The following is a 16,835-nucleotide window of genomic DNA, read 5'->3' on the forward strand; positions in this document are numbered from 1 at the left end:
CAACGCATTTTTTAGATAGGAAATCACCTACCAACTGGACCAATATGACCAACCCAATAATAAAAAATTTGGAATCATTAACTCGTATCAAAAGGAGTACAGTTGATGATCAGAACTGTGGGCATGACCTCCAAATGCGGCAAAACAGTTTAATATTTTGTGCCCCCCAAAATCAAGATACTTTAATCATAATTCCATATGCGGCTCTCACCAATGATGCTCAAGAGAATGGGCAGAATTGGGGATTGGTGAAACAGGTTATGATTGGTCCAGTTGGTCACAAAAAAATAGCAAAAGAATATAGAAAGAAGTTTAACATAAGCAAAACGGCCCATAGTTTAATATTGAAATACAAATCCAGTCACCCAGTGTGTTTGATGAGGAGTTTGTGGGCATATTCTGGCGGAAAAGATCCCCACTTCCGAGTAGCATTGTGTTATGGCAACCGTGTTGAACCAGAAATGCCATTAAAAAACTTCAAGGAAAAGTGAACACATTTTAATGGTTAATAACATAACTACTGATGATTGGTTCCTTGTAGTCACAGGAGTTTCAGGACAAAATAACAATTGGTTACTATTGGTGGAACAAGCAGCAAATGTAGCGAGAAAAGATTGTGTGGTTTGCATGGGTCCCAGGCCTTTGTTGCGAATAGTTCCGGCACAATTATCACAAGATTGTATTATTCCATTAATGAACGCTACTGTACCAAGTGAGAGGTGTAAATCGTGGGATCCTATATATCCCGTAACAAAAGCAGATAAACACAAACCAATGTTTTCTACTTTAGTAGCACCAAATAATTTCACTTGTATAAACATGATTAGTAAAGGAAAAAAAAAAAATAGGACCACTTAACGACACACAGTGTAAAGTAACCTTAAAAGTCGGACCAAAATTTATGCCAGTATCACGGAGCGGCAGCTGGTGGTGGTCCGGAGATGATAGACTGTTTGATAGATTACCTAAAGATCTGGATTGTGAACTATTATCACTTTGATATTGCATGTGTCAGTATACCCTATGCCTGTTCAAGATTTAATGGAAAGGGCACCAATGTTTTTGTCCAATCTAGAACATAGACAAAAAATAGATTTATCCTGGCAGAGGCAAAATTATCCAACATAAAATATACATCAACGCCATAGGTGTTCCTCGTGAGGTTCTTAATCAATACAAATTAGCTGACCAAGTTGCAGGAGGATTTGAATACTTCATATGCTGGTGGTGTACGATTAATAAAAATGTTGATGGGATAAACTATATCCACTTCAATGTACAGAGATTAGGAAATTGGACTCAGAGTGGGTTGGAAGCTGTGCACGAGCAGCTCAAAGCTACCTCTTCAAGGACGTTCCAAAACCGCATAGCTGTCGACACGCTCCTCGCAAGAGAGGGAGGTGTTTGCGGTATGTTTGGAGAACAAACAATACTGCTTCAGATGGCAGCTTGACCAGAGCCATCGATGGTCTACGGACCCTCAATCAACACTCTGCTGTGGACAACTCCTTGTGGCACAGCTAGATGGACGTTTTTGGTAAATACAAAACCCTAATTTCACCAATATTGATATCAATTGCTGTTTTTGCAGCCATTCTGACATTGTGTGGATGTTGTTGTATCCCATGCATTCGGGCTTTAATCAGTAAATTAATCACCACAGCCATAACCCCCATGGAGAACCGTATGGAGCTGATGTAACCATTACTGTTTGATGATAAAGATAATGATGATGATGATGATTTTGCTTTAACTGATTTGTTTCCTGATTCAGATGATTACGATGTTTAAACTACAAAATTAATGTATGACGAATTTACTCTGAGTATAAATGTATTTGTTTCATAAAAATGATTCTACAGTTAAAAAATCGAAATGAAGTGACTGTAAGATGATATGAGAATTTGTGCAAATACATGATAAACAGGAGAGAAATGTTAGATATATTGTAGAAGTTATCATTTATTTGCTTAGCTTGCATTAGTATTATGGACAACGTTTAGAAAGAAAGATGTCTCGCCTTCAAGAAGCTGACTCAGCAGGAATCATCTGAGAGAAGGACGTGGCCGGGACGTGGCAGGTGCCATGTTTTCACCTTGAAACCCTACCCTTAGTGTGTTGTGTCTTGTAGCTTAGTACGTTATGTCTTGTAAACTTAGAAACCTCCCTATTTTCAAATAAATGCAGGAGCGACGGGAGAGATTGTTTAGAGCGTGTTGAGAGGCTGTAATCTGAACAATCTCCCATGCGCCCTCCTCATGAGAAAAAGAAACCAGCGTCTTCATTCCTTTTGTGTCTATTTTTTATAATGTTGGGCAAGATAAATCCAACACTCCACCTGTTCCGACCTGCTTGGACCCATTTCTTCACTTCCTGACCACACTCACCATTGCTCTGGACGGTTGACCCCAAGTATTTAAAGTCCTCCACCCTTGGGCACCAGCACACTTTTCCTCCATTCCTCAGGCATCTTCTCACGCGCTAGAATTCTATTGAACAAGCTGGTCAAAAACTCCACAGCCACCTCTCCTAAATGCTTCCATACCTCCACAGGAATGTCATCAGGACCAACTGCCTTTCCATTTTTCATCCTCTTTAATGCCTTTCTAGCTTCCCCCTTACTAATCATTGCCACTTTCTGGTCCACCACACTTGCCTTTTCTACTCTCCCTTCTATCTCATTTTCCTCATTTATCAACTCCTCGAAGTATTCTTTCCATCTCTCTAGCACACTACTGGCACCAGTCAACATATTTCCATCTCTATCCTTAATCACCCTAACCTGCTGCACATGCTTCCCATCACTATCGCTCTGTCTGGCCAACGTGTATAGATCATTTTCTCCTTCTTTAGTGTCCAACCTGGCATACCTCTTGCTTGGCCTTTGGCACCTCTACCTTTACCCTATGTCGCATCTCAGTGTATTCCTTTCGCCCCTCATTGGTCTTCTCGGTGTCCCACTTCTTCTTAACTAACATTTTTCCTTGTATGATTTCCTGTACTGTGAGGTTCCACCACCAAGTCTCCTTCTCTCCTTTCCTGCTAGAAGATACACCAAGTACTCTCCTGCCTGCCTCTCTGATCACCTTGGCTGCAGTCGTCCAGTCTTCTGGAAGCTGCCTTTCCACCTGGTCTCCTGGACACACAATATATCAACCTTTCTCCTAATCATCATGTCAACCAACTCCTGAGATTTTCCTGGCATAGTCCCAACATTAAAAATCCCCACATTCAGTTCTAGGCTCTGTGCTTCCCTCTTCTCTTTCTGCCGAAGAACTCGCCTTCCACCTCTTCTTCTTCAGAATCAGAATCATCTTTATTTGCCAAGTATGTCCAAAACACACAAGGAATTTGTCTCCGGTAGTTGGAGCCGCTCTAGTACAACAAACAGTCAATTTACAGAACACTTTGGGGACATAAAGACATTGACAAAAAACAATTGTGCAAAAAGATGCAGAGTCCTCTAGCACTTAGAGCAGTTCGAACGACTAATATTGCAATAGTCCGGTGCAATGACCATTGTGCAAAGGGCGCTGAGACTTCAAGGAGTGTATGCGGTTTAAAGTGACAAGTAGTGCGATCATCTGGGACAATGTCGGTTGTGCAAATGTTACAGATACTCCTCAATCAGTGTGCAAATGGAGCAGATGCTACTCTGGCATGAGTGGCCAGTATATGCAAATAGTGCAGCATGGCGAGACAACTACAGTGAGTGCACAAGTAATAAATAATTGGCCCCACAGAAATGTGACAACGAACTCAAGTCAAAAAATTGCCAGCTTGTTGTAATGGAATTATAGGTTAGGTGTTTAAGAAGTTGATCGCAAGAGGGAAGAAGCTGTTGGAATGTCTACTAGTTCTAGTTAGCGTTGATCGGTAGCGCCTACCTGAGGGAAGGAGCTGGAAGAGCTGGTGACCGGGGTGCAGACGGTCCGAGAGGATTTTGCACGCCCTTGTCTTAGTTCTGGCAGCGTGCAAGTCCTCAATGGTGGGTAGGGGGTTACCGACAATCCTTTCAGCAGTTTTGATTGTCCGTTGCAGTCGGAGCTTGTCCTTTTTTGTAGTAGCTTGGTTGAAAGGAGTTCAGGGATGATGGTGTTGAACGCTGAGCTGAAGTCCACGAACAGGATCCTCGCGTAGGTCCCCGCACTGTCGAGGTGTTCTAGGATGAAGTGCTTCTTCTTCGACTTCGACCCACAGTAGCTGAATTTCCACAGGCGCCCTGCAGGTTGATGGCGGCGGTGGCGGAAGTTGTTAACCCGGGCCACCACCGATCCGGTATGGAATTCTTTGGATGAACGCTCATATTTCTTTAGCAAAGTTTTAAGCCGGATGCCCTTCCTGATGCAATCCTCGGCATTTATCCGGGCTTGGAGCGGCCTACAGTCTGCACTGGCTTGTGCCCCCCATCGAGGTGCATTGGCAATGATTAACAACATCCCCTAATCTAAACACCTCAATTGGGCAAGGAAAAACTCAAAACCCCACTTGTTATAATTATTTGGTTGAGGTAACAGTTTCTACCAGAGAATATTAAGAATGCTATGTTATGTCAGTTAGTATTAACTGTCCCCTAAATAGTGTTAAAAGACCTTATGTATGTTTATCCCGCCGCACCATCTCACTAGGGTGCACCACTACCACCAGATTGAATACAATGTATAGAAGTACTTAAAACCCGGTAGAAGACTGATTTTTGGGGTCGACTTTTGGGGGGCAGCAGATTTTACTTGAGAGTATATTATACACGAGAAATTACGGTAAATCTTTTGGACGTATTCTAATTTTCTCACTGTATTTCTATCTTTCAAATCAATTATGTGTATCTAATTTTTGTGTATGTTTGCCCTTTTGTTGGGAGTGCCCCCTGAGAACTGTGCCCTCCCCACTCCAAGTTGTTCTGCCTCCTCTGAAGACAATGGGCGTGCCACATATATTTACTGTGATGACATCTCGCATCGTGAAAAATACCGACATCACAAGCCCTTATAGTCAGCATGATTTGAAAAGGAAGCTTAAACGCTGTTGAACAACAAACACAACACTCCATTTGAATTGTGTGATGAAATAAAAGGCTTTAGTAAGAAATTGCTGAGCTGATCAGCAGAAAATAAATAACTTGCATTAAATACTAATAGCAGCACGGTGGGCGACTGGTTAGAGCGTCAGCCACACAGTTCTGAGGTATGGGGTTCAATCCCCGTCCCCGCCTGTGTGGAGTTTGCATGTTCTCCCCGTGCCTGCGTGGGTTTTCTCCGGGCACTCCGGTTTCCTCCCACATCCCAAAAAACATGCATTAATTGGAGACTCTAAATTGTCCGTAGGTGTGTATGTGAGTGCGCATGGTTGTTTGTTTCTATGTGCCCTGTGATTGGCTGGCAAACAGTTCAGGGTGTACCCCGCCTCCTGCCCGATGACAGCTGGGATAGGCTCCAGCACGCCCGTGACCCTAGTGAGGAGAAGCGGCTCAGAAAATGGATGGATGGATGGATAAATAACGAGGAAAATGAGTAGTAAATAATCATGGACACTACTGGTCAGAAGCACCCCAATTTTTTCACCTTTTTTTTCATTTCAAAATTTATGCAGTTCAATTTCTCATTTAACTCTGAAATGAAAGCACAGAATAAACTTTGTTATGGAATCAATCTACAAGCAAAAATCTATGTAAATGTAAAAAAAACCTATAAAAATACTACATATATTGTGAAATTATATACTGTATATGTACAGCGGCTGAAATAAGTATTTAACACTTCACCATTTTTATCACTAAATACACTTTCAAAGGTGCTATTGACCTGAAAATTTCACCAGAAGTTGGGAAAATCCTAAGTAACCCATACATACAAAGAAAGTAGAATAAATAAGGTCAGAAATTAAGTTGTGTGTAACAATGTGTAATGACACAGGGAAAAAGTATTGAACATGCCAACTGGTATTTATTTAATACTTTGTACAAAAGCCTTTGTTTGCAATGACAGCTTCAAGACACCTCCTGTATGGAGAAACTAGTCACATGCATTGTTCTGGTATGATTTTGGCCCATTCCTCCACACAAGCACTTTCCAAATTTTGAAGGTTCCGTAGGCTTCCTTATGGACCGTGAGTTTCAGTTCTTTTCATAGATTTTCGATTGGATTCAAGTCAGGTGATTGGCTGGGCCATTCAAGGTGCTTTATTTTTTTCTTTGAAACCAGTTGAGGTTCCTTGGTAGTATGTTTTGATGAAATGTCCACCCGATTGTCATTTTTATCATCCTCATCGATTGCAGCAGATTTTTGTCAAGAATGTCTCGGTACATTTACTCATTCATCCTTCCTTCAATAATGTAAAGTTTACCAGTGCCATTTGCTGAAAAGCAACCCCACACATTCATGTTCCCACCTCCAAACTTCCCTGTTGGTATGGTGTCTTTAGGGTGATGTGCAGTGCCATTTCCACTCCGTGGTGTGCATTATGGCCATTATTTTGCTCTCTTCAGATCAGACTGTATTCTCCCAGTATTTTACTGGCTCGTCCAAATGTTGTTCAGCAAACTTTAAACGAGCTTTGACATGTTTTTTTTCAGCAATGGGGTCTTGCGTGGTGAGCGTGCATACAGGCTATGGCCTGTGACAACAGTACCTGTTAATTCCACATGTTTTTGAACCTCTCCATAGGAGGTCAACTCTTCTGATTATTTTTTGCACTCCTCTGTCAGGAATCTTGTGAGGAGCACCTGATCGAGGCAAATTTATGGTGGTATGATTGGCTTTCCACTTACGTATTATGGCCCCAACCGTGCTCACTGGAACATTCAGAAGCTTAGATATGTGCCTTGAACCAATGCTATTGTTATGTTTTGCAACAATTCGTTTGCGATGGTCTTGAGGCAGCTCTTTGCTCTTACCCACTGTTTTGGCAAATCTTACTGACAGAATAAGTAAGGAAGCAATCTTGTCTTTGTGGGTTTTTATTACAAAAAAAAGAAAGAAAAGCCTTTGCAAAGAGAGGAAAAGTCTTACGAGTTGTCACCCCTTACTGAAGCCTAAGCAGAACAATCACCTCTGTTATACAGAAATTAGAGAGACAGAGAAACAAAGGAAAGCAAAACAATTATATTTGTCCAGCTGCACTCAACTTATCTTTATCGAAAAACAGCTAGCAGTCACAACATGGCTGGGAACAACCAGGATGCACAATCCTGCCGGAGAACATCCAGCAGTCACAACATGGAACAATAAAGCTGTGAAGGTTGTATAAAACTAATTATTATTAATTATTAAAGTAATATTTGGTATATATAAAACATAACTTTTCCAACTCAGCTCCCCCATTTTGATTATATTAAACAATCTATTATTTATCACATAAATCACATAATGTGCCCAAACGGTCAGGTGCTGACATGTAAGGAAGACAGGTAGTGTCAAAAAGAGTTTGGGAATTGTTCTGAAAGGAATTAGAGACAAAGGTTGTGCATGGTACAGCTATAGAGTGGCAATCAGATTTTGGTACCTTCCCAACATACACACGCTGGCCAAATAGGGTTTCACTCTGGGGCGAATGTGAACTGGGCCAAACAAAGGCACCATACCCGAATCATTAGTGGGTTTAAAACCATCAAATATTTTGGGTCACATTGATGTAGGGGAGAGGAGAGCCCTTTCATCAAAGACGGTTTGATTAAGTTATTGTGGACTGACAAAAGAAACTAAGGTGCGAGGAATGAGTGATGATGCATTCGGATGTGGGGAAGGCACAACGTGGATTTGCAGCAGCATGCGGCATGAAAGAACAAACAAAGCAGTTAGAACAATTTTGAGAGCGTGCCACATGAAGGGTATACAGAAACCAAACATTCTTGCTGTAGGAGGTGCAATTAGCAGAAGTTGTGGTGATCATATGGAACCAAAGAAGCTCATCATAGTTGTCACGTCTCGTGAGGTACAAAATTGTGTCAACTGTCAACGTGGGAGCATCAATACACAATTTAATCACGATAACCATGCGATTAATGCCAAACCACCAAGGAGACCCCCGGAACATGTCATCGTCGTCTTCTTTTCTTCTGCCGAGTTACACAAGTGTGCGCGTGCGTGTGTGTACGTGTGGTGTGCGCCTCAGTTCACAGATGATTGGTCGTTGCTCGGCTTTTATGACCTATCTTCTGCTCCTCTATGACCTATCAACGTGCAATCAAACACTGCACTGATTGAAGCAAAAAGTGTATGCTAACAGTGAGCCCTCTTTCTTAGAGGTGGTTACTTAGCCTCATTAGGCCGACCTTTAGGTGAGGGAAGTGGAGGAGTCGGGCCCATAGGAGGCGCTGGGACCTTCTTGCAGTGTGATGCGTGAACCCACATAGCTCTTTCACAACTTCCACTGCATAAAATAATCCCAATAATAAATAAAGAATACACACAGCTGCGCAAAGTCATGACTGCAGGTTGCAGCATATAACAATCCTTTTAAAAATTAAACATCTGTTTGATTTTGAAATTGTTAAAATGGCGGCGGGATATGCTTCTATATCAACGAAAAATGGGATACGGACGTCACGGAGCTCAGCACACACTGCAGCCCGCATTTGGAGTCGCTGTTTTTGAACTGTAAGCCATTCTACTCGCCGCATGAGTTTGCATCATTAATTCTCGCTGGCGTCTTCATTCTGCCTCAAGCTAACACGAACGCCGCACTGCTAACGCTCAACGAACAAGTGAACGAAATATAAAAATTTTTTTTAAAAACACCCGGACTCAACCCCCCTCATTATTCTTGGGGACTTTAACAAAGCTAAACTCAAACAAAGAAACCCCTAAATACAAGCAGCACATCGACTGTCCTCCCAGGGAAAATAACATTTTGGACCACTGCTATATTATGCTAAACAACACATACCGTGCCAAACCTCGTGCAGCACTGGGCTCGTCTGATCACTGCTTAATTCACTTAATACCGACATACAGGCAAGAACTTAAATGTGCGAAGCCTTCAGTGAAAACAGTGAAAAAGTGGACCAATGAAGCAAAGATGGAACATCAAAGCTGTTTAGACTGCACAGACTGGAGTGTCTTAGAAAATTCAGCAGGCAGCCTGGATGAATATACGGACACTGTCACATCCTATATCAGTTTCTGTGAAGATATGTGTGTACCAACAAAGTCATTTCGCACATTCAATAACAATAAGCCGTGGTTCACTGCCAAACTTAAACAACTTCGCCAAGCTAAGGAGGACGCTTGTCAAAGCTAGAAACCAGCTGACTAAAGAAATTAACATTGCAAAGAGGAACTATGGGGCAGAGTTGGGAAAACAGTTTAGCGCGAACGACTCTAAATCAGTCTGGCATGCATTCCAGTCGCTGACAAATTACAAGCGACGATCCCCCCAAGCTGAGAAAAATAGTACTCTAGACAACGACTTGAACACCTTCTACTGCAGATTTGAAAAGAACACTTTCACAACAGCGTGGACAGCGTTAGGGGCAGCTGTGGCGAAGGATGCCTCCTGAAGTCCACGAAGGATGCCTCCTGAAGTCCATGATCATCTCTGCAGTTCAGCTCCAGGTTGTGTCGGCCGGACCACAACTCCAGCCGCTCCACTTCCTGTCGATATGCAGACTCATCACCATCCTTGATGAGGCCGATGGCAGTGGTGTCATCTGCAAACTTGAGGGGTTTGACAGCCGGGTGCGCTGAGGTGCAGTCGTTCGTGTAGAGAGAGAAGAGCAGAGGAAAGAGGACACAACCTTGGGGCGCCCCAGTGCTGATGCTGAGTGTGGATGAGGTGGCCTCCCCCAGCCTCAACTGCTGTGTCCTGTCCATTAGGAAGCTGTAAATACACTGGCAGATGGCAGGTGAGACGCTGAGCTGGAGAAGCTTGGATGAAAGGAGTTCAGGGATGATGGTGTTGAACGCTGAGCTGAGGTCCACGAACAGGACCCTTGCGTAGGTCCCTGCACTGTTGAGGTGTTCTAGGATGAAGTGCAGTCCCATGTTGACTACGTCATCCGCAGACCTGTTCGCTCGGTAGACAAATTGCAGGGGGTCCAACAGAGGACCTGTGACGCTCTTGAGGTGATCCAGCATGAGACGTTCAAAGGACTTCATGACCACAGATATCAAGGCGACAGGCCTGTAGTCATTTAGACCCGAGATTGCAGGTTTCTTAGGGACTGGAATGATGGTGGAGCGTTTGAAACAAGATGGTACTTTGAACAGTTCCAGAGGTCTATTGAAGATCTGAGTGAAGACTGGAGCAAGCTAGTCCACACAGACTTTGACGCAGGATGGGGACACATGGTCTGGGCCTGCCGCTTTGTTCATCTATTGTTGTTTGAAGATGCGTCTCACATCCTTTTCGTGGATGGTTAACGCAGAAGTCGCTGGTATAATTGTGGTCGGTGGTGCGGCTTTGTGGGTGTGGGGTGTGAAAGTGTCCTTTTCAAATCTGCAGTAGAAGGTGTTCAAGTCATTGGCTAGTGTGCTATTGTTCTCAGCCTGGGGGAATCGTCGCTTGTAATTTGTCAGCGATTGGAATGCATGCCAGACTGATTTAGAGTCGTTTTAAGTTCACTGCTTGAGTTTAGCAGTGAACCACGGCTTGTTGTTGTTGAATGAGCGAAATGACTTTGTTGGTACACATACCTCTTCACAGAAACTGATATAGGATGTGACAGTGTCCGTATATTCATCCAGGCTGCCAGCTGAATTTTCAAAGACACTCCAGTCTGTGCAGTTTAAACAGCTTTGAAGTTCCATCTTTGCTTCATTGGTCCACTTTTTCACTGTTTTCACTGAAGGCTTCGCGCATTTAAGTTCTTGCCTGTATGTCGGTATTAAGTGAATTAAGCAGTGATCAGACGAGCCCAGTGCTGCAAGAGGTTTGGCACGGTATGTGTTGTTTAGCGTAGTATAGCAGTGGTCCAAAATGTTATTTTCCCTGGTAGGACAGTCGATGTGCTGCTTGTATTTAGGGAGTTCGTGGTTGAGAATAATGAGGGGGGTGAGTCCGGGTGTTTTTTTTTTCAATTTCGTTGACTCTCGGACCCTCCACATCCCGGTCCCCGGCTCTTCCGGCTCCTTCCCTCAGGTAGGCGCTACCGATCAATGCAAACTAGAACTACCAGACATTCCAACACCTTCTTCCCTCTTGCATTCAACTTCTTAAACACCTAACCTACAATTCCATTGCAACATGCTTGCAATTTTTTTGTCTTGAGTCACCACGTTGCACTATTTGCTTATCTGTTGTTGATCAATACTGGCCACTCATGCCAGAGTAGCATCTGCTCCATTTGCACACTGATTGAGGAGTATCTGCAACATTTGCACAATCAACATTGTCCCAGATTATTGTACTACTCGCTTGAAGTCTCGGCACCCTTTGCACAATGGTCATTGCACCGGACTATTGCAATATTAGTCATTCAAACTGCTCTTTCGAAGCAACCCTTTATTGCTCAGTGACTGTTTTTCTCAGTCTTTCTGTCTCCAAAGTGTTCTCTGTCAATTGACTGTCTGTTGCCGTACGAGAGCGGCTCCAACTACCGGAGACAAATTCCTTGCATGTTTTTTGAACATACTTGGCAAATAAAGATGATTCTGATTATTTTGATTCTGAAATGGTAATATATTTAACTTTGAATGCACATTGATAATTATCCGAATCTAACAACGTAATCCAATCAATATTATTTTGTCTGAACGTTGAGTTGCAACCCCCCCCACCCCTCCCCCTCAATGGAATCTATCTTGCTATCAGTAGGTGACTCCCGTTTAGGTCTCTAGGCCTCATTCTCACTACTTCATCAAAACAAAACTAAAATCTTGCTCCACAATATTACAACATTACACTAGTTAATCACCAATCCTAAAAAGCAACAACCTTATTTTCCCCTGGATCAACAGCTCACAACACATTGCTTAAGTACATGTAGTAACACGCACACAGATACCTACAATATCCATCGTGAACAACAGATCTGTAATCAGTCAAACAGAGCACTTTCATCAAACACTTGGCCAAGATTCCAGCATTCGTCTCTCAAACACCACACACAGACATAAACATACACGCACCAACACATCAGTAATCAGCAGACCGCAGTCACTCATACCATAAGTGTGCATAAGTTGAACACACGTCAGTCAGATAGTCTTTTCTTCAGTCTCAAATACCTATAAAGCTTTTGTCGTCATTTTAATTGCTGTATGAAATGTACACCAAATGTAAATTAATGTAAATTGAAATGTAACACCAAGTGCTTACTTGGTGTTACATTTTTAATTTATGAAAGTGCTATATAAATACAGTTGCTTTGATCATTTGACAGCATTTGTAACAAACATTATTTCAAGCAAAACTGTTAACTCTGTGAGTGCAAACAAATCGTGGTTCTGGAACTAGTGTTGTGAATTGCACATTTTCACAAAACCGATGTTCTCACCCCTCACAGTATGTAGTTAACATTTTGCTTTTCACATTTATGTTAATTTATATCAGTGGAATTAACCATGAGTTTAACCAGAATTTTGATTTATCTAGTACCAAAAAATAATAAACCTTTGTTTATTTAAAATTTTCAATCATCACTAAAAAATATGCATTTTTTATTCTTTTTCCCAGACCAAATATCCACGAGTGAATAGTTTCTCGAAACCTTGAAAAATTACAAATCGTCTTACATATCGGGTGATTCCTTTATCACCTTAGGTTCCAGACCAAACATCTACGCGGGGACTAGATCCTCAGTAATATTTCTACATTTCGGCGGCACAGTAGCCGACTGGTAAGAGCATCTGCCTCACAGTTCTGAGGAGCGGGGTTCAATGCCCGGCCCCGCCTGTGTGGAGTTTGCATGTTCTTCCCGTGCCTGCGTGGGTTTTCTCCGCACACTCCGGTTTCCTCCCACATCCCAAAAACATGCAGGGTAGGTTAATTGACGACTCTAAATTTCCCATAGGTGTGAATGTGAGTGTGAATGGTTGTTTGTTTGTATGTGCCCTGCGATTGGCTGGCAACCAGTTCAGGGTGTACCCCGCCTCCTGCACGATGATAGCTGGGATAGGCTCCAGCACGCCCTAGTGAGGAGAGGCGGCTCAGAAAATGGATGAATGGATGGATTTCTACATTTCAGGTGCTTCAATTTTCAATTAATATTTGTTATTCCTTGTCTTTTGTTGTCATGAAAACAAAACAAACAAACAAAAAGAAAATAAACGACAGTGCTGAGCGTTCAAAATATAATGCTAATTCTGTCAATTTGGACTTGTTTTGGAGAGGGAGAGGATATCTTTCTAATTCTAAGGGATCTATCAATTATACTTCATAGTTGCATACATTTACTCCATAAGTGTGTAAATGAATGTCTGGTGGTGACTGTAAAGTAAATAACTAGCTGCGAAGCAGTGTTATCAGTGCCAAGTGCATCTTCATTGCAGAAAAATGTTGGATGTGTGTGTGTCTGTATATCATCTGTCTTTGGGGCTGCCAGGAGTCACCCAGAGGTCAGACGAACTGGGTCCCCCACCATCGATCACCACCATGAGTGCAAAAGCCCTTTTTGTTTCTCCTTCAGACAGTCTCTGGGCCAATGTCTATCCAATGTCCCTTCTTTCCACAATGAAAGCATCCCATTCTATGTTCAGCGCCCAGCCTCAAACTCCTCAAATCTGGTTCAGCGGTGCTTTCATCGAGTGCATCCTGCAAGGCCTGGCGGTGTAGAAGGGAGGCAGCTGCTCTTGTTGTGACATAGCAGCAGACTGTGTGAGAAGAGGGGGGGGGCGGGGGGGAACCGCAGAAGTGCTGCGTGTGGAGGGCCGTGCTGTGGGTCGCAGGAGGCACTTGCATCGTTGGTCTTCTTCCAGATTGCACTCTTCTTGATCTTTGTCGTAGGGTGATCAATTTGTGGAGGCCACTTTGGAACCCAGTTCGCGACCACAACCTGACATCCTCCCCTTGGCCAACTCAGACAGATCAGACCACAGGCGATACACAGTTATCAGTAACTTGCCCTACACATAGTTTTGTCGGAAGGTTTCCGTCCCTGTTCACATCTAAATCTAGCTGTCAACCACATTTCCAGAACTTTTTTTTGTTTAAAAGTTCCAAATCCTTGGCTAAAACTTCCCACGTGAGTGTGCTTGGTTATGGTGACATTGTTGACGTACAGTACGCATCGTAGGCGAGTCGCTTTCATGAGCCGCAAGGAATAGGTGTGCTTCCTATTTCCAGGAGAGCGGCTTGTCAAAAAAAAAAATACAGTACCAGAAATAGCAAGTTTCAGACTCCAGAGACTTGTGTTTTGCATTCTTCAGAGCTAACACTGTCGCCATGCTGCTCTCTCTCTGCCAGTGCTTTACATACAATAGAAAATAGATATAACCATCAGGACATGGCCACCACGTCAATGCGCCACATTCAACATGGCTGCCAAGCAGGCATTTTGGAATTGGCTGCATTGCGCCACAGCGCCAGAAAACAACAGCGACAAATTCTGTAACTAACAGACGTTGTCAGCGGAAACTTTGTCAGTGTCCAAACTATTTTTACTATTTTACTATTATTAAGTCCCGACAGTCCATTTTATCTGATATCCGTTATATTGGGGTCCGTTTTATCAAGTCTCCATTCCACATATCGTCCAAGTTTCATATATGTATATCACTGTGGTAGTGAATTAAGAGCAGCTAACCTCATCTTGCCTGATCTTTCATTGTGTGGAGGATTTTCTCCTTGTAGCGGACGCATGGCTTTCCAAGACATTACACGTTCTCAATGATGTCTAACGTTAACCAGGCAGGTGAATGGCAGGCAACTTCGAGGCTTCAGATGACTGCCTTGCTTCTGGTAATTAATGAATCTGCATCAAATGTGCTCTTTGCAGAGAAGCTCGACTGCCCTGTCACTGTGTATTACACAGTATGTCAGTGTCTTGCATACTCCAGCCAGAGCCCTGACTCAATTTCTGTATTCATACCCAGTGACTGAAGACAGTTTTCTTGGTTGGTTGGTTCTAGATTGGGAATTTGCTCTTTGTTTTAGCTGTTACGGTACAACCTATCATGATAGAAATGGCTTTGCTGTAGACCAGAGGATCTAAATTAAAATCCTATGGAAAACCTGTTGTAGTGAAAATAGACTTAATGCCAAAGCTCTATCGAGGCCCTTGTGAAAGGCACTGGAACCCTTTGCTGTTGAAGGTGTAGCATCAGTGAAGTGGTCTGTCACTTTGACAGCTGTCGTTTGCCTGCATGAAAAGAATCATTTATTGGGTGTGAGGTGCAGGTAAAATTCAAGATTTGGGAATCAAGTAGTGGCCTTCCTTTTTTGTCCCAAAACAAATGTACTTAGTCTTTGTTTTATTGTTAAAGCCATAAAATAAACATAAATTAGGTCTGCTAACTGACAAATACTGTAACTGGTGCATGGCCATTTTACTGTTCGAACCTGGGTCTGCACAGTCACAGTCTTGGTCGTCGGCCACTTTCAATTAGATTTCCTTTTGATACTAAAACAATGTAGTTTTAGTCTTGTATTATCTCGACCAGGATGTTTCATATTATTACAGCTTTCAAGTGCACTGTACTGATGAATGCTAATACATAATAAGACAACACAACATTTGAACAGCTGAACTTTCTTGATGCTGTATTAGTTTTTACAACCACCAGTGATAAAATATCTAAGACTTTCTGATCCATCCAATATTGGCCAGAGACATAGGGTGAACTGTTGCCTGGCAACCATAACCACACAATTTACTTCCCCTTACTGTCTTAGATCACCCACGTGCCATTTCAGACCAAGGCTTTGTGTGTGCTGATTGCTTGATGAAAGAGTCTTTCACAAGATCTTTTCAGTGCTTATGGTTTATTATAAGCACTATGCAGCAGTTGATGAATTCTTCACCAAAATTGTTGAAATACAAACTTGAATGCATCCATCAACGTACATTCTCCCAAAAAATAGGTCTGGTTACATTTGTTGAGCTTCAGTCACTGACAGTTCTTAAGATAAAATTTATTTAAGTTCCACACACGTTTTGGGAAAAAAATGTGGCATTTACTAATAAGGGCCTATCCCACTGGCGTAGACGTCGCTGGGGACCAAAATCTTGCTTGTGCTCAATGTCTCCTCAGCATAGGTGGGTAGAGTAGTATTGTACTCAAGTAAGAGTCATGTTATTTTAGAATAATATGACTCAAGTAAAAGTAAAAAGTAGTCATCCAAATATTTACTTGAGTAAGAGTGAGAAAATACTAAATGGAAAAGCTACTCAAGTAAAGAGTAACTTGTGAGTAACTTCAGATTTTTTTTTTTGTAAAACCAGACCATGAACATCAAATCAAATAAAAAAACAAGAATATATGGGAGTCGACATACACCTGCCACCATTTCAATTTTTAACTGCCCAAAAACCAACAACACATGCATTGGGCCCGACAGGAACATCATTTGTTTTATTCACTGAAATAACTTCATGAAGAAGGTGTTTGCTGAAAACCCATGCAAACAAAATGCGGAGAAAATGAAAACTCCACACAGGCAGGGCCAGGATTTGAACACCGGTCCTCAGAACTGTGAGGCAGACGTGCTACTCAATCGTTCACTGTGCTTCTCCCATTAATAATATTTTAGTGTAATTATTTCTGGTAATTTTATCCTTTTTTGTGTGTAAATCTTTCAGTTCTAGTGGTTATGGTGCTGATTCCCTCCTCCTGTGTGCTGTGTGTCCTCTGCTTTTTAGTTTTCTCATCAACGTGCGCTTGTGCTTGTGTCTGTGTGTGTGTGTGTGTGTGTGTGTGTGTGTGTGCATAGGTGCGTGTGTGTGCATGCATGCGTGCCTG

This window comes from Phycodurus eques, chromosome 20 (genome assembly GCF_024500275.1).
Source record: "Phycodurus eques isolate BA_2022a chromosome 20, UOR_Pequ_1.1, whole genome shotgun sequence".
NCBI classification, from domain to species: domain Eukaryota; kingdom Metazoa; phylum Chordata; class Actinopteri; order Syngnathiformes; family Syngnathidae; genus Phycodurus; species Phycodurus eques.